The following is a 19989-nucleotide window of genomic DNA, read 5'->3' on the forward strand; positions in this document are numbered from 1 at the left end:
ACCAAAATCAGTGTTCGGTTCGAAAATTTTTTATCGACAAATTTTGTTCAGCGATGAGGCTCATTTCTGGTTGAATGGCTACGTAAATAAGCAAAATTGCCGCATTTGGGGTGAAGAGCAACCAGAAGCCGTTCAAGAACTGCCCATGCATCCCGAAAAATGCACTGTTTGGTGTGGTTTGTACGCTGGTGGAATCATTGGACCGTATTTTTTCAAAGATGCTGTTGGACGCAACGTTACGGTGAATGGCGATCGCTATCGTTCGATGCTAACAAACTTTTTGTTGCCAAAAATGGAAGAACTGAACTTGGTTGACATGTGGTTTCAACAAGATGGCGCTACATGCCACACAGCTCGCGATTCTATGGCCATTTTGAGGGAAAACTTCGGACAACAATTCATCTCAAGAAATGGACCCGTAAGTTGGCCACCAAGATCATGCGATTTAACGCCTTTAGACTATTTTTTGTGGGGCTACGTCAAGTCTAAAGTCTACAGAAATAAGCCAGCAACTATTCCAGCTTTGGAAGACAACATTTCCGAAGAAATTCGGGCTATTCCGGCCGAAATGCTCGAAAAAGTTGCCCAAAATTGGACTTTCCGAATGGACCACCTAAGACGCAGCCGCGGTCAACATTTAAATGAAATTATCTTCAAAAAGTAAATGTCATGAACCAATCTAACGTTTCAAATAAAGAACCGATGAGATTTTGCAAATTTTATGCGTTTTTTTTTTTTAAAAAAGTTATCAAGCTCTTAAAAAATCACCCTTTAAATGGCACATTCTAAAAAAGGTGGACAGTTTAGTTCATATTGTATTTTTATAAATTTTGTTCCATACAAACATTTTTATTCTTAATATTTTGTGCTGTAACCTTTATTTTTAATGACTGCTTCACACCTGCGCCCCATACTTTCTGCGAGATTCTGATTTAGGTAAAGCGTACCTAGTTTTTTTTAACGGCAGACCAGAGATCGTCCAAATTTTTATAATTAACCTTTGCAATTTCAGTCTTGACGTCATTCCGTAGGTTTTCAATTGGATTTAAGTCAGAACTTTGTTTTGGATTTAAGTACGAGGACTGTCCGATAAATAACTGACCTAACCATGATGCACGCGACTTTTTCAAAATCTTTTTTTTTATTTTTCTACATAGTCTCCTTGTAACTCCACACACTTCTCCCAGCGATGCTCCCATCTCTGCAACCCTTCCAAATAGTACTTGGCGTCTTTGTCTGCAAAATACGAGTTCACGAAAGAGATTGCCTCCTCATTTGACGAAAATCTCTGGCCGCCGAGCGCAGTTTTAAGTTGAGGAAACAAAAAAAAGTCGATTGGTGCTAGATCCGGTGAATAAGGTGGATGGTCAAGCAGTTCGAACCGCAATTCGTGGATTTTCGCCATGGCGACTGTTGAGGTGTGAGATGGTGCGTTGTCTTGGTGGAACAAGACTTTCTTTTTTTGCAAATGTGGCCGATTTTTCGAAATTTCTTCTTTTAGCTTGTCCAATAATGATGCGTAGTATGCTCCTGTTATAGTTTTTCCTTTTTCAAGATAGTCGATAAAAATAATTCCATGGCTGTCCCAAAAAACACTCGCCATCACTTTCCCAGCCGAATACACAGCTTTAGGTTTTTTTGGGGCTGGTTCCCCCTTTTCAATCCACTGTTTAGATTGTTTTTTTGTTTCGGGCGTATAATGATGAATCCAAGTTTCGTCTACAGTTATCAATCGGCGCCAAAACTCGGTCTTATTGCCTCTAAACTTAGCCAACAGAGCGCTGGAAATGTTCATGCGCCCACGTTTGTGGTCTAGCGTAAGCAAACGCGGCACCCAACGCGCGGACAGATTTCTCATGCCCAAATCTTGGTTTAATATGTGACAAACAGTTTCTTTTGACATTTTCATAATCTCAGCTAATTTTACGGAGGTAAACGATGGTGCAGAGTCACCATACACAGAGTCCAACTCATCTTTGATTTGTGAAGGCGTATTGCCTTTCAAAAATAAAAATTTAATTACAGCTCGATATTCAATTTTTTCCATTTTGGGGAAATCACCGAAATAGACTCACAAAAACGACTGTCAACAGATAATTGCGTAAGATAAATTTCTGAAATTTTGGCGAGTAGCTATTATAAAATGCACAATTTGAAGTAGAAACTTTTTTTTCAGATGTGCCGCTAGCTTCACGTTGAGGTCGGTTATTTATCGGACAGCCCTCGTATGTTGCATACTTTTAAGCGCATCTTTTTGGTGAACTGCTTAAACTTACTATCGCCTTCCTACAGTGTCGCTCAAATATTCTAGGTTTCAGTACCACTTAAAAAAGTTACATACATACATACATACAAGTGAATCTAATAAAAGCGTATTAAAAAAGGAGTTTTCTACTACAGTTGCTTCTCGGAGGCATTTTGAAAACTAGTATCTGAATTTTTTTTTACTACAAAAATTTTATTATAAGTATTAATTTTTTTATTACCTAAAAGTCACATGTTTTGCATTATTTGATATTATTTCTTCTGGTGCGCGGTTATACTTATATATGTGCATATGTAAGTTTATGTATCTATATAAAGTATACATTCTTTAAGGATATACATATGTATATTTCAGTATATACATATGCTACTCAAATGTCGCCCAAACTAGATTTATATAGATGTTGCATATTTTTGGTGAGCTGCTTAAACTTACTGTCGCCTTCCTACAGTGTCTCTCAAATATTCTACGTTTCAATACCACTTAAAAAAGTTACAAACATACATACATACATACATACATACAAGTGAAGCTAATAAAAGCGTATTAAAAATTAAATGGTATACAAAGAGCAGCATGTGCGGGCGTTACTGGTGCAATCAGGTCATGCCCGACTGATGCGCTCAACGTGATCCTGCATCAACTACCAATGGACATTTTTATTCAAAAAACAGCAGCTATTGCGGCGATAAGAATCAAAGAGTTGGAATCAGCAGAACTACCGACATAGTGTAATCCAAAACAAGCTCACCATTAATAAATCAGACTACATTCTCCCAAAGCTGGACTTCAATAGGCACTTCCAGGTGAGGATACCATCTAGACGAGATACCATCTCAGTCTATACCGACGGGACATAAGTAGTTTCATCGAAACCTCAAAATGGTTTGAGAGAGAAGGTGAAACGTAATAGCAGATACAGGAGGTTCTACGAACAGTGTATCAAAATGGCACATCAAGTGCTAATTGAGCCCGATAGGGCTGCACTCCTAACTACCTACCTACCAAACGCAGGAAATAAACACCATGTTCTGAAACAAATATTCCATTGTAATAAAAAAGTGTTAGGGCTTATAGGTATGTTTTATTGCATTTACTAATTTTACAGAAAGATCATAATGCTTATTCGCTATATTCTTTCTCCAAATTTACTCATATATTAAGTTTAAAAAATCTTCACTATTATTACAATTCTTCTTCTTCTTTATTGGCGGAGACACCGCTTACGCGATTATAACCGAGTTAACAACAGCGCGCCAATCGTTTCTTCTTTTCGCTACGTGGCGCCAATTGGATATTCCACGCGAAACCAGGTCCTTTTCCACTTGGTCCTTCCTACGGAGTGGAGGTCTTCCTCTGCTTGGCCCGGCGGGTACTGCGTCGAATACTTTCAGAGCTGGAGTGTGTTCGTCCATTCGGACAACATGACCTAACCAGCGAAGCCGCTGTTTTTTAAATCGCTGAACTATGTCAATGTCGTCATATATGATGTTGAAAATAAGTCCGTTTCCAATGCTACTCTGTAACAGCAAACATGCATACTAACCAAAAATGTCGGAGCAACTCACGGTGCTCGAAAACCTCCTCCTAGAAGAGGTAGCTGGCGGAGCTGAATACGCGGCATCCTTCCTCGGGGTTGAATTCAGAGGGGGAATGCTACAGGTGGACTGCAACGACCAGGAGTGCGCCGACTGGCTGCGGGAATTTACCCCAAAGCTGAGTGGCTGGACCGGTCCAGTCCTCTGTGCAAAAAGGGCGGAGGACCTGCCAGTTATGCACAGGATGACGGTGTTCCTCCCCCGAAGCGATGACAAGCCGTACCAGTTTGCCCTAAACTTAATAAAGAACCAAAACCGGGGCCTTAGCATCGCGGCCTGGCGAATTGTCAGTAGCCAGCTGGAGGACAAAAGAGAGCTACGAGGTTGGAGACTGCACCTGTACATAGACGACGAGTCGTACAGGTACATACGTGCAGCAAGCTTCCGCCTATTTTATAGGTTCAGCATGGTGGTCATGAGGCCGCATAAACCAGTGACTACAGGAAGCAAGGAGGACGGGAAGACTGCCACCCAGCCGAGTGGTAGCGCGTCAACACGAGCAGAAACGATGGTGAGCAAGGCGATGGAGAAGATGCAGGTGGACGCCGTGGCAAAGCAACCGGGCGTGAGCAGGGTTGAGCAGACCACGAAGGTCGCTACCGCTGACGTCCTGGATGCCCACGAAACCGAGCTACCCTCCACCCAGGAGCTCCTCGAGGGACTAGAGGACCCAGTGGACTGCAGCGCGAACGACGGAGGGGATGTGGACATGCCCCCCCTCGAGCCACTACCTTAATGGCCGTCGACGTGGAGGTTGCCCAAGTGAACCTGCATCATGCGGCGGGGGCCTCAGCAGTGATTGCGAGCAGGTTCACAGCGGATAAATTGGGCGTTCTGTTGATCCAAGAACCATGGGTCTACAAAGGAGAGGTCAAAGGCCTCAAGACGGAACAAAACAAGGTAATCTGGGACATCTCCAGCGAGAGGCCTAGATCGTGCATAGTGGTCAGGAATAACGTCAATTTCTTCTGCATTTCAGAGTTCCTGACGCAGGACTTGGTAGCAGTACAGGCCAGAGACTGGGAGGGCAAAAGCTTCGTCCTGGCATCAGCCTACTTCCCAGGGGAGACAGCAGCAGCACCCCCTGAGGGAGTGATTAGGCTCGTGGAGTACTGCAGGAGGTACAGGCTGCCCCTCATCATAGGATGTGACGCGAATGCTCACCACGTGGAATGGGGGAGCACGGATTGTAACGCAAGGGGTGAGTCTTTACGAGAGTATGTATTAGGTAGTAGTTTAGCAATTGAGAACGTGGGTTGTGAACCCACATTTATAACTATAAGCAGGAGGGAGGTGCTGGACATCACCTTCAGCAGCGAGCATGCTAATGGTTGGGTCTCAGGGTGGAGGGTTTCAACGGAGCCCTCCCTGTCAGACCACAGAATAATAAGGTTCGCACTGAAGGTAGAGGTCAGGCAACTCCCCCCGAGACGCAACCCCCGCAGAACAAACTGGGGTGTTTGCAGGGAAAAACTAAAGGACGGATTACAAAGGCAGAACCAGATCGACGATAGCGTCACGGGCCTGGGGATAGATAGCAGGGTGTTGGCACTAAACGAGTCAATCACCAAAGCCTACAATGATAGTTGTCCCCAAATAGTGCCCACAGACAGACGTAACTGTCCCTGGTGGACAAGAAAGCTCGCAGACCTCAGGAAGAAGGTACGCAGCCTATTTAACAAGGCGAAGCGTACAGGGGTCTGGGAGGAGTACAGGTGCTACCTAACTCTATACAATAAAGAGATTAGGTCAGCAAAACAAAACAGTTTCAGGAGCTTCTGTGAAAAAGTCTCCTCCACACCAGAAGCGGCGCGGCTACACAAAGCTCTGGCCAGTGGAAAGACAAGCACGGAACTGGCCATTAAGAGCAGTGACGGGACGTTTACGGCCAACGCCGAGGAAAGGGCGTCAGAGCTCCTGCGTGCTCACTTCCCGGAGACTATCCCGGTGGACCAAAGTCCACCTGTGAGCGAACATAGGCCAACCCGCTTGGATTGGGCAACCGCCAAACAGCTAGTTACTGCGGACTCGATCAAGTGGGCTATGGCCACGTTCGAAAAATTCAAGTCTCCGGGGGTGGATGGCATCTTCCCGGCGTTTTTGCAACAGGGTGAGCAGCTGTTGCTACCTCACCTTGTTCGGCTGCTAAGGGAGAGCCTTGCACTGGCGTACATCCCGGACCCATGGAGGACGGCAGAGGTGATCTTCATACCGAAAGCAGGTAGGAGGGACTACTCCTTGGCCAAATCCCACAGGCCGATCAGTCTAACCTCCTTCCTGCTGAAGATGATGGAAAAGATCATTGACAACAATATAAGGTCGACGGTGCTGAAAACTGCACCCCTGCATGCTACTCAGCATGCATACAGAGCGGGAAGATCAACCAGTACGGCTCTGTACCAGTTGACCTCAGAGATCGAGAGTTCAATGGAAGAAGGGGAGGTGATTATATGCGCCTTTCTAGATATCGAAGGTGCCTTTGACAACACGTCTCACAGGAGTGTAGCCAGGGCACTGTAGAGAAGGAGGGTGGCTACACCGGTGCGCAGATCGATTGACGCTGTGCTGCGCACCAGAATAGCTGAGACCAAAGTTGGCGATACAACAATTCGTCTTGGGTTGACAAGAGGGTGCCCACAGGGAGGTGTGCTATCACCACTACTGTGGAGCCTTGTCGTGGATGAGCTGCTAGAACTGCTAACTGACAACGGGATCCGCTGCCAAGGGTACGCGGACGATATTGTGATATTAGCAAGAGGTAAATTTGAGGATACTCTCTGTGACCTAGTACAACGCGGTCTGAATCTGGCAAAGGGGTGGTGCAGGGGAGTTGAATTAAACATCAACCCCTCGAAGACAACCATCGTCCCATTTACAAGGCGCAGGTCCCTACAAGGCCTGAGGAACCTCACACTTGGGGGCAGAGAGATTGAAATGACTAATAAGGTTAAATACCTAGGTCTCACTCTGGATTCTACCTTACGATGGAAGCAGCACGTGAACCAAACGGTAGCCAAGGCAACAAAGGCACTGATGGTATGCAAACGGCTGGCGGGTAGATCCTGGGGATGTAAGCCAAAAATCATTAGGTGGTTATACACCATGATTGTCCGACCGATTATTACATACGGGGCGGTGTCCTGGGCCTCCGTGGCGGCACAGGCTTCGGTGGGAACCCAACTGGCCAAACTACAGCGGCTGGCATGCGTGTGCATGACGGGAGCCATGCGGACCTGCCCTACGGCGGCTCTGGAGGTCCTGCTGGAACTCACACCGCTCCATATAATAATAGGTCAAGTAGCCAAGAACTCACTTCTGCAGATAACAGCGGAGGGTGGTGGTAAAGGCAAGATAATTTCGTCCCAGAGGATGGAGAGAATAAGTGGTGATATTCCTATTGCCCTCCTCCCAAGGGACGGCATCAGCAAAACGACCCACTTAACAAGGAAGTTTAAGGTTACCCTTGGTAGTAAGAGTGAGTGGAACGACACCACTCTTGAGCAAATGCTAAGGGATAGCACACTGAGGTGGTACACCGATGGCTCGAAGACATCGGAAGGAATAGGTGCGGGTATCGCGGGTCCGCGTACCAAGCTCGCCATTCCGATGGGAAACTTTCCGAGCATTTTCCAAGCCGAAGTTCTGGCCATAAGCCGGTGTATTGAGATAAACCTTCACCGAAACTATCGCAACGAGCGAATAGCTATAATCAGTGATAGTCAGGCGGCACTAAAAGCGATCTCCTCTTACGAAATCAAATCGCTGCTAGTGCAAGAGTGTAGAAAAAGGCTTGACAACCTAGCCGAAAAGAAACAGGTACACCTTATCTGGGTGCCTGGTCACAGAGGAATAGCCGGCAATGAACTGGCTGACGAGCTTGCCCGCTCCGCAGCCTCCACTGCTATGGTGGGGCCAGAACCATTCACTGGAGTGGGTCCCCATACGGTGAAGGAACTGCTCCGCAAAGAGGAAAGAGCGTGCAGGGAGGCACACTGGCAGCGAGCGCACGGGATGCGTCATGCCAAACTGTTAGTGGGGGGGGGTATAACCAAAAGAGGTTCGAGACTATAATCAACCTCCCAAGAAACAAACTCAGGCTCCTGGTCGAATTCTACACCGGGCACTGCAACCTAAGAAGGCATTTATCAAACATGGGCCTCTCAGCTTGCGCAAACTGTCGGTTCTGCGACAGTGAGCCTGAAACGCCGCAGCACCTGCTATTCGACTGCAACGCAGTCTGTAGGCGCAGGTCAAAGGCCCTCGGATCCATGTTTCCGGATAGGGATCACACTGCCTCGCTAGCACCCAGTAGGATATTGGACTTCATCAATATGCTGGGGCTAAGCGAGTCTTTGTGAGCTAGGTGAGGGCACAATAGACCCGTGGTCGCAGTGCATGCCTCAATCAACAATCTATCTATCTACCAAAAATGTACAAAACCAACAGGTCTACGATTTTTTCACTTTAACTGTTCATTCCTGTTAAATACTTTGAATAAAGCGGAATCTTAACAGGTTATGGGTCCAGGCACGTGGGCCCGCCTTTTTTGATATTTAAAATATTTAAAGTATATAGTTTATACTAGTATTCATTTAAGAATACAATCGCAATGAGTTGCATGTATCAGATTGAAAAATTAGATAAAGGTAAATACGATACCTGAAGCATCCAAATGCGCAGCGTGCTGGTGCATGCAGAGGCGTGGAAAGTCATCAGCGGACAGAGACCAGCAGCACACGGGGAGGGCTGGGATACGCTCGATAGCAAAGCATTGGCCATGATGACATTGAGTGTGAAGCCATCGCAATTGTGCTATCTAAAGAACTCCACAACTTCAGCTAGTGCCTGGAAAAAGCTAAAAGAGGTGCATCAACCCAGTGGACCAGTAAGAAAAAAAAACGCTTTATAAACAGTTGCTTGGTTTGCGGATGATAGAAGGCGACGTTATGTCCAGCTATATAAATAAATTTTGTACAACAGTTGACAAGCTTTCGGAGGTTGACATTAAGCTCAGTGAAGAGCTGGCAGTAATAATATTACTTTCAAGCTTGCACAAAAGCTTTGAAAATTTCGTGATCGCCATGGAAACACACGATAGCCTGCCTTCCCTTGAGATATTTAAAATAAAGTTATTAAAGAAAGGAGATCGCAGGGGCACTTCATCTAAAACATATCATTACAATGAACAACAGAATAATATCAAATGTTACATATGTGGTCAACGGGGTCACTACAAAAATCAATGCAGAAATAAAGGAAAAGAAAAATCGACAGAATCGCAACAACAACAAAGGCCATTTACAGTTTTAGCAGCGACAGATGTGGGTGACTTAAAACACTCGAGATGGTACCTGGACAGCGGCGCGACGGCAGTAGGCAGAGGCGAAGTTGTAGTTCAAACAGATTTTTGTGAGCTAAGGTTGGAGAACGTATTGCATGTCCGGCAAATGAAGGGAAATTTTGTATCGGTGAGTCGAGCTGTCGAACGTGGCTGCACAGTAAGCTTTAACAACGGAAACGCTATCGTAAGCCAGAATGGCGAACAAATTTTAAAAGCAGAAAAAAGAAATAAATTGTTTGTATTTGAGTGTATTAACAACGCGTGTTTTGGTGCAGCATAGTGCAGTGCAGTGCATAGAGTGGCAGTTTGATGAAGCTAACAAAAAATAAAATGGTGTTTGGCATAGAAAATGTAAAGTTCGCAGACAGTACGCAGTGTAAAATGTGTATGAAAAGTAAAATCCACACTCAACCGTTTCCAGCGGCGTCTGAAAATCGAGCAAAAGAATTGTTGGAGCTAGTGCTTACCGACGTATGCGGCCCATTTGAAAAGCGTTCTCTTGGTATTTTTTAACATTCATCGATGACATGTCTCGGCATATTTTCACATTTTTTCTCATGTCTAAAGATGAAGTGTTTGAAAAATAAAATGGTCGAATGCCAGACTGGGTGGAAGATCAAGGTGTTACGGAGCGACAACGCCGAGATTACATCAACAAGCGTTTCGACGACTTCCTAAATCAACAGGGCATAACGCGTCAGCCGACGGTACCCTACAGTCCCCAACAGAACGGCGTCGCAGAACGAGTGTACCGCACTCTTGTTGAGATGGCAAGAAATTTACTTGTACACTCAAATATGCCAGAGTTTCTATGGGCAGACGCGGTGCAGACAGCGTGCTATATACGCAACAGATCGCCAACTGCAGCGTTGATTGGCATGACACCATATGAAGCTTGGAGTGGTAGAAAACCGAATGTAAAAAATATGCGCACATTTGGGTCCGTGGCTGTTGGCTTTGACAAAACGCGAAAAAATAAATTCCATGCGAAAGGTAAAGAGTACAGATTCGTTGGGTACTTCTTGGCATCAAAAGCTTACAGACTCTACGATCAAGAGAAGCATCAAATTGTAAAAAAATGTGATGTTTTGTTCTATGAACATTTCAAAGAATCCCAGTACATACAGATGATCAAATCGTTTTTGATGAATTACCAGAAATTTTGCCAGCTGATTCAAATCCTAATGAATAAACATTTATTCCGTAAAGCAGGAGAAACGTATGTACAATGAAGAAAGCGACGAGCACGGCAATGCAGATGAGCCAGAGCTGGAGCACAAACGTAAGATAGGACCAGGTAGACCAAGATTTATTCGGAGCGGTATACCAGGACGTCCGAAGAAGACCTACAATGTTATACAGTCAGTGCAATCTGTAGAGATACCATTACCACAGACGTTTAAAGAGGCAGGCGGCTTAAGGCAAGCAGGAAGGGAGTGGAACTCCAAACTGAACGCAGTGCTGTGTGAAATTGGTTTTTCTCAATGCCAGAATGAACCGTGCCTGTATAAAAAAGACATAGAAGGTAGCCTTGGTTTATTATGAATTTATGTAGATGATTTACTTATAGCGTGCCAGAAGAAGTCTGATTAAATACAAATTAAAACAATGATTTCAAGCAAGTTTGAATGCGTTGATAAAGGCCCACATCAGATGTTCTTGGGTATGCAAATTCAGCGCGATGACGATACGTGCGATATTTGAATGAATCAGTCTCCCTACATAGACGATGTACTACAACGCCACGGCATGCATCAATGCAAGGTAACAACGACGCAATGAAAAAACGTGTGAGGAAGTGGATGCAACGGGTTATCAGTCTGCAATAGGCGAATTGACGTGGTTAGCTTTGACTTCTAGGCCCGATATTTACCATACGGTTGTAAAATTAGCACAAAGGAACAAAAACCTTCACACTGAACATCTCCCAGTGGTGAAGCATGTAATGCGATATTTAGCATCAACAAAAGACTTGAAACTGAATTACCACGGTTGTGGGCAGGCGCTTGGAGGTTATGTAGATGCAGATTGGGGAGGTGATCTGAGTAACCGTCGATCATATAACGGGTACGTGTTCTTCCTGGCAAGTGTTCCAATCTCGTGGAAATCGGAAAAACAAAAATCCGTAGCCCTTAGCCCATAAGCGTTGCACTTGAGTCGTTTAATTATTGAAATTGGCTGTGACAAGGCTTATACACCAACAATATTGTATGGCGACAATCTCAGCGCACAGAATCTCGCTAAAAATTCGGTTTACCATAACAGAGAAGTTGTCCACAGTGGTGACATAGAATTAAAGTACATTTCAACCGAAAATATGATAGCTGATATACTAACAAAAAAATTATCGAAAACAAAGCATTTACATTTTTTTAAGTTAATGAATTTAAATTAGATTTTATGTAAACAGAATCACATTAAGGAAGGGTGTTGAAAATAAGTCCGTTTCCAATGCGATTCTATAACAGCAAACATGCATACTAACCAAAAATGTACAAAACCAACAGGTCTATGATTTTTTCACATTAACTTTTCATTCCTGTTAGATACTTTGAATAAAACGGAATCTCAACATATCTCATACAGCGCATCGCATATTTTTTAAATGTTTACCGGAAAAGACGCTTACTTTTAACCTTCCTATACCCGCGCACATGTCTGTGAGACCGACGAAACAGTTCGTACATATTTTTTTTTGAAAGTTTTGGAAAGACTGATAGTCATTAAAGTAATACATAATTTACGCTAACAACTGATATTTTTTGTTTTTTTACATCATTTAGTTCCTATAAAATAAAAAAAAAATATAAACGGTTTTATAGAAAAATAAAAAGGTAAGAGGAGTCAAAGTCTCGGTCTGTCACACCGTGCGCGGGTATAGGTGTTAAAACATTTGGCGCGGGTATAGCAAGGTTAAAGATGAAAAATATCACGGAGGAAAACATAGCAAAGAAAGGGTGACAGTTTTACTTGCAGTAAATATGGATGGATCGGAAAAACTTAAACCCCTAGTGATAGGAAAAGCAATGAAACCGCGATATTTCAAAGGAGTGAAATCGTTTCCAACTGATAATCGTGCTAACAAAAAAGCTTGGATAACGACAGAACTTTTTAACAATTGGCTTTTAACAGTTAATGGGGACATGAAACGACAAAAGCGGAAAATTTTACTATTTTTAGACAACTGCACTGTCCACAACAGTCCTCCTACATTGTCTAACGTGGAACTCTACTTCTTTCCGCCAAATACAACTTCCAAATTGCAACCATTGGACCAAAGGATTATCCATAATTTTAAGACGTTCTATCGCAAAGAAATTGTTAAGATCGTTTTAGAATCTCTCGACAAACAGCTACCTGCTAATATCACGGTTCTGACAGCTATTTTACTAATTGACAAATCATGGAGAGCTGTACCACCCCTAACGATTCTCAACTGCTTCAAAAAATCCGGTTTCTTAAAAGAAAATCAAGAAAATTTTCCAATACTTATAGATAATGAAGTACCAGCAATAGAATAGTTGACATCAGCAGTGTGAATTTTTCTGATTTTGTTCAAGTGGATGAAAATGTTGCTGTCTCAGGTTCACTAACCGATGACGAAATTTTATCTGCGACAGATACGCAAAGTAACGATGAAGATGAGGACGATACATCGGAACCTTTGGCAGAGGTCTCAGTTAAGGAAGCAAGATCCTCATTTGATACCTTACAAAGATTCTGTACACAAAACGAAAGTGATGAAAAAGCATTTTAGGCACTTTTTCTCTTAAAAAAAGTTATTGAGCAGTGTGAGCAGCAGAATTGTGCTTTAAGGGGTTACATATGTACGTCCAGCAGCACCAAAAATGCGCTAAAAGAAAAACTGTTTTCAGAAGGAATAACAATAGAAATAAATATAAAGAGGTACAGCAAAGTTCTTTCGAAAGATTAATTAATTCACATAACGAATACATGTACGTACACGGATGTACCCCTTAATTCTCGTAATTTTTATATTAATAAATAAAAATTAACCAACACTTAATAATTCGAAGTTTTATTTATTTTCTCTCACAAATTTCGAACAATTTGATATTTCAAACACTCGATAATTCGTAATTTTTCAAGAGTGCCTTGAGTTTCGAACTAACGAGAGGCGAATGTATAAGAGTAAAATTCATTATAAATCGGAGAAACACGCGTTTAAATAGTTAAATTTTTGAACTTTAAACGCAAATATCTCAAAACCAAAAGTCAGCTGCAACTATATACATATATATACATATTTTCCTGATCTGGAGGATTCATTATAAATCGGAAGGGTCGGCTTTAGTATACCATCCCACCATTTCAGGGTTAAAAGTGGTATGGTTGGATAGAGCTGATGCTCCAGATTACGAAAATATATAATTGTTGCCGCCGCAAACTTATAGTTTTTGAGATATTTGCATTTAAAGTTGAAAATTTTGCAAATTTTATCTTGCAATTTCTCGATTTCTAGTAATTATTTATCTCATATTATGCAGTTTTTATGCACTTATACTCCATTACATTGTTTATACATATTTATTTTTCAGTAATTATTTAGTTATAATAAGCATTTTATATTTTACACAAATTTTATTCCATGCACAATAACAAAAGTATTCCTTGTTGACAGATAATAAGTGTTGCCATAATTATACATTTGTCAATCGAATAAAAATGAATGAAAAAATAAGATTATACCCCAAATACATAAATCATTGCCCCTTTTCTTGATATATCATGATTTTTGATCGGGCCGCCAACGCAAAAGGGAGTTTTACTCAAAAAAAAAACCTGGCACACCCCGGTGTTGGATCGGCCAGGGTAATTTTTTTTTGAAGCGCGGCCGAAGGCCACCAATGAAGAAAGAAGTGGGACGCGAATGGACCACCTGTTTTACCTTTGTTGTATTGCAAATAATCATTATGATCCTTTTATTAAATTATTAGATTAAACATACTTACAAGCCTTGAAACTTTTTTTATTACAATGGAAAATTTTGTTTCAGCAGATGGTGTTTGTTTCCTGCGTTTGAGTTTTTTATTCATTCTTATTCGTTTGATAAATGTGTAATTATGGCAACACATAATATCTGTAACATAATATCTGTACAATTCCCACGACAGCCGGTTCTACGCACTGGAAATGACTCGGATTTCATCCGACCATGGGCTGTTTTTTCGGCGATCTAACCCCGTTTGGATCGGTGAGTACTAATTTGTGTGAGTCGTCATTGGAGCAACGCCTTGCAGCAGGGTTGCTCCGTATCCTCCTGACTCGTGCTGGCATTGAGTCCAACCCGGGCCCGGAGGAATTTTTCTGCTGCGTCTGCGCTAAAAGGCTCCATCGAAACTCCACCTTGGTCAGGTGTAACACATGCAATGGATGGAGCCATCTTAAGACCTGTTCAGGCCTTAAGACCCACAGGGAGTGGACCACGCGATACGTGGCCCCATGTTGCCTGCGCAATACTGCGACACAAGCCTCTACGGCTGTAAAATCTGCACATAGTTCGCGCGCCGTGCCGCCACTCAATCAGAGTGGCCAACCGAGGACCTCTACGGTCAGGAGCTCAACCAGGCAACATAGCTCCCACTCTGACTTGTGTGAATTGTGATCGCAGTTCGAAACTGTGATCGCAGTGCGAAACTGTTATCGCAGTGCGAACCCGTGATTGCGTTCGCAGTTCGAAACTGTGATCGCAGTTCGAACCAGTGATTGCGATCGCAGTTCGAAACTGTGATCGCAGTTCGAACCTGTGATTTACGATAGCAGTTCGAACCTGTGAATTACGATCACAATAGCGAATAGCAGAAAAGTAACAACTTTCTTCAGGGTATTGTATATATCGTATATGCTATTTTTCGTCATAGCGCACTATGGTCGGAAACATCACTTTTCTTGGCCAAAACTATTAAAACTTAAAATAACGGAATTTTTAACTGGAATTTGAAGTTGCAGTATAATTTAAGTGTTTTTGTATAAAATAATTAATTTTTTCTTTTAATTATCAACATTTAGAATTAAAATTAAAAGAAAAATGTTTGCATAAAATTTTTGTTTCTTTTCTTTCTGAGTTTTTATTTTTTTAGTTCTAAATGAGAAAATATACGATACTTACGAGTAAATATGTTGTTTCTGGAAATTGAAAATATAATGTACACACGTATTTACGAAAATATTAAAATTTTATTAAACTCTTTAATTTAAATACAATTCCTTATCCAAAAATGTATTTTCCTGTTCAAATTCTTCTGGATAATCGTCCTCGATATTTTCTAAATTCTCAGTCGCACATGTTTCACCGATATCCTCACAATACAATAATTCCTTTACTTCTAGTGGCAGCGTTAAACGCTTCCTTTGGCGCACACGTGTATTTAAGCGAAGAGATGAAATTAATGGATCCGATGTGTCAAGAGCTCTATGAAATCCATCGAAAAGATTATCAACGCGGCTAGTCTTACGTGCATGGTGCAGTCTGTCGCTTTTATATATTTTGTTTCGTGACTCAGCTGCATCCTCTCCGAAGTAACCAACAGGAAGTGATGTATTCTGCATTATTTGCTTTGAGTGAACTATAACTTTATGTACTGTGGGAGTCATTGGCAACCAGGGGTACTTGCTTTGATATAATTGACCAGTTTGAAAGCAATACTCTTCAAATTTATCCAAATTTAGGGAAAATTGACAAGATAAACATATTAATATTATTCTCATTCGAAATATTAATTCAGTGTCTACTCCTAAAATTTTCGAAAATTTATCATATTCCGTAAATTCTCTTCGCGACGTGTTGCCGTCATTTGTGGAACCACAACCACCTGCTTTCAGAACATCAACATGAAGACTTAGTTCTTTCCACAACTCATTCCGGATATACTCTTTTCAACCAAATATCAAAAACTGCTGAATTCTGTAAACAAATGACGACTGAAAAAAAAATTTACTCAAAAACCGCAAAAAACCGCAAATCGAGATAAACATTTTCAAAAACTAAACACTTCAAAGTAATTTTGGTTTTTAATCTTATGCTTAACACTCCTAAACAAAATGTGTTAAGCTTACTCAAACTTAAAAAATAAAATAAATTCCAAAATGTTAAAGACTTTTGGAAAAAGTTATTATATTTTTTAGAGTATCCAACTTTTGAGTATTATATTTTACTTTCGTGTTCCATTTAAACTTTTATTTAACACGCTTCGTTTTCAGCTTTAACAAGCAATTGAAGTAAGCACTATAAAACACCGAACGCAATTATGTTTACAAATGAAGCAAACAAATTCAACTTCGATGACTCACCGAATAACGGTGAATTGCATATTACAACAACAAAATTCATTTTTGGTTGTTTTGGAGCGTTGACTACCAGATTTCAGAAACCGCAACATATTTCGGGACTGCAAAAATTTTGACTTTTGGCCAACGAAATGAAATTTCCGACCATAGTGTAGCGGTTTGAATTTTTGAGTGTAACGTTCTTATATAAAGCATTTTGTGATGAAAAGAAGAATTGTAACTAATTAATTTCAGAAAAAATGATGGAATAAAAAAATTACGGATTTTTAATATTTTCCCAAAGATTAGGAAACTCGCGTTAATTATTTGGTCTTGAAAATATTAAAAGCGGGTATTCTAAACAAACAAATTATCAACCACACTAATGGTAATTCCTTCTAAGAAATGTGTGAAACCATCATAACATACAAATGAACTATGCAATAGGCTCTAAGTGTCAGATAGCCGAACCGCTCCAAAATTTGAGAAAAGGTAGTGAAAAGAAAGGCGGAAAAACTACGTAAGTGGTAAGTGGAACAGACCCGGACTATTATTCGGCCAAACAGTGTCAAATTGGTAGAAACTGACGATACAACAGCAACAACGACGTTTGAACGTCGACTTAGTTGCGATCGCAATAGCAATATAAAATCACAGTGATTTAAAAATAGCAATCACTGAAATCACAGTGATTTAAAAATCGCAATATCGCTCATCTCTATTCCTCGCACAGTCTGTTCCGTGTGTCAGGCCGTAATACGTCGGAATGTCACATCAGTTAAGTGGCTGGTGTCACTTCCTGACGTGTTCCGGCCTGCGCATCACACGTGAGTGGAGTAGTTCCTACGTTGCCCCATGCTGCAGGAGTCTGCCCCCGCAACTCACAACAGAGGCGTCGCCATCCAACACCCCAGTGCGACAACCGCCCCTGCGGGGGGGAAACTTTAGTATACGATCCTACCATTTCAGGGTTAAAAGTGATATGGTTGAATAGGGCTGATGCTCCAGATTAAGAAAATATATAATTGTTGCCGCCGCAAACTTATAGTTTCCGAGATATTTGCATTTAAAGTTGAAAATTTTGCAAATTTTATCTTACAATTTCTCGATTGCTAGTGATTATTTAATTCACATTATGCACTTTTTATGCACTTACACTTCACTACATTGTTTCTACATATTTTTTTTCCAGTAATTATTTAGTTATTTGCTTGAAATAAGCATTTTACATTTTACACAATTTTCATTTCATGCACAATAACAAAAGTATTCCGTATTGACAGATAATAAGTGTTGCCATAATTACACATTTATCAAACGAATAAAAATGAATAAAAAATAGGACTATACCCCAAATACATAAATCATTGCCCTTTTTCTTGATATATCAAGATTTTTGATACATCCCGGTGTTGGATCGGCCAGGGTTATTTTTTTTTGAAGCGCGGCCGAAGACCGCCAACGCGAAAAGGAGTTTTACTTAAAAAAAACCTGATACACCCCGGTGTTGGATCGGCCAGGGTTATTTTTTTTAAGCGCGGCCCAAGGCCGCCCACGCGAAAATGAGTTTTAATTTAAAAAAAACTTGATACACCCCGGTGTTGGATCGGCCAGGGTTATTTTTTTTGAAGCGCGGCCGAAGACCGCCAACGTGAAAAGGAGTTTCAATTTAAAAAAAACTTGATACACCCCGGTGTTTGTTCGGCCAGGGTTATTTTTTTTGAAGCGCGGCCGAAGGCCGCCAATAAAGCCTTAAAACTTTTCTTATTACAATGGAAAATTTATTTTAGATAGTATTTGTTTTCTGCGTTTGAGTTTTTATATCCATTCTTATTCTTAAAAAAAACCTGATAAACCCCGGTGTTGGATCGGCCAGGGTTATTTTGTTGAAGCGCGGCCGAAGGCCGCCAACGCGAAAAGGAGTTATAATTAAAAAAAACCTGATAAACCCCGGTGTTGGATCGGCCAGGGTTATTTTGTTGAAGCGCGGCCGAAGGCCGCCAACGCGAAAAGGAGTTCTATTTAAAAAAAAACTGATAAACCCCGGTGTTGGATCGGCCAGGGTTATTTTGTTGAAGCGCGGCCGAAGACCGCCAACGCGAAAAGGAGTTTTACTTAAAAAAAAACGGATACACCCCGGTGTTGGATCGGCCAGTGTTATTTTGTTGAAGCGCGGCCGAAGGCCGCCAACGCGAAAAGGAGTTTTACTTAAAAGAAACTTGATACACCCCGGTGTTGGATCGGCCAGGGTTATTTTTTTTGAAGCGCGGCCGAAGGCCGCCAATAAAGCCTTAAAACTTTTCTTATTACAATGGAAAATTTATTTTAGATAGTATTTGTTTTCTGCGTTTGAGTTTTTATATCCATTCTTATTCTTAAAAAAAACCTGATAAACCCCGGTGTTGGATCGGCCAGGGTTATTTTGTTGAAGCGCGGCCGAAGGCCGCCAACGCGAAAAGGAGTTCTATTTAAAAAAAAACTGATACACCCCGGTGTTGGATCGGCCAGGGTTATTTTGTTGAAGCGCGGCCGAAGGCCGCCAACGCGAAAAGGAGTTTTAATTTTAAAAAAACTTGATACACCCCGGTGTTGGATCGGCCAGGGTTATTTTTTTTGAAGCGCGGCCAAAGGCCGCCAATAAAGCCTTAAAACTTTTCTTATTACAATGGAAAATTTATTTCAGATAGTATTTGTTTTCTGCGTTTGAGTTTTTATATCCATTCTTATTCGTTTGATATATGTGTAATTATGGCAACACTTAATATCTGTAAACACGGAATACTTTTGTTATTGTGCAAGGAATGAAAATTGTGTAAAATATAAAATGCTTATTTTAAGCAAATAACTAAATAATTACTGGAAAAAAATATGTAGAAACAATGTAGTGAAGTGTAAGTGCATAAAAAGGACATAATATGAATTAAATAATCACTAGCAATCGAGAAATTGCAAGATAAAATTTGCAAAATTTTCAACTTTAAATGCAAATATCTCGGAAACTATAAGTTTGCATTTGCACGGCGCGGAAAAAAAAATAACCATGGTAGCACTTTTCTCATTGTGCAAATGCAGAGAATTGTAACTAAAATAAAATAATTAAAATAAAGCTTTATTTACAACAAATATTAAAAAATGAATATACAGAAACGTTATAGTGAAGTGTTAGTAAGTGAAAAGTGCATAATATAAGTGAAAAAGCTACTCACAATACACAAATCATCAATATAAAAGTTGTCAATTTTTCAACTTTAAATGCAAATATCTTTAAAACTATAAGTCAGCGGCAACTATATATATATATTTTCGTGATCTGGAGAACGTCACCTTTTCACTGATACCCATTTTATGCCCGAAATCCGGGGATGCTATTCTAAATTTTACCCATCTGGAGCACTAGTCCTATCCAAACATATCACTTTTAACTCTGAAATCGTGGGATGGTATACTAAAGTTTCCCCAATCAGAAAAACACGGGTTTTAAATAGTTGAATTTTTCA

General features: G+C 41.1%; 1 protein-coding gene and 1 long non-coding RNA gene across 2 annotated transcripts in view; both read right to left on the reverse strand.

Moving 5' to 3' along the window:
- Positions 1-19989, reverse strand: part of LOC105223246 (very long-chain specific acyl-CoA dehydrogenase, mitochondrial) — a 111666-nt gene that overhangs the window by 91066 nt on the left and 611 nt on the right. The gene's annotated exons all lie outside the window — the stretch shown is intronic.
- Positions 14223-15290, reverse strand: LOC125775712 (uncharacterized). Its single transcript, XR_007421319.1, has 2 exons — positions 14927-15290; positions 14223-14863 (listed from the first exon to the last, which is right to left on the reverse strand). It is a non-coding gene; the product is annotated as an uncharacterized LOC125775712 (long non-coding RNA).

Source organism: Bactrocera dorsalis, chromosome 1 (genome assembly GCF_023373825.1).
Source record: "Bactrocera dorsalis isolate Fly_Bdor chromosome 1, ASM2337382v1, whole genome shotgun sequence".
Taxonomy (NCBI): Eukaryota; Metazoa; Arthropoda; class Insecta; order Diptera; family Tephritidae; genus Bactrocera; species Bactrocera dorsalis.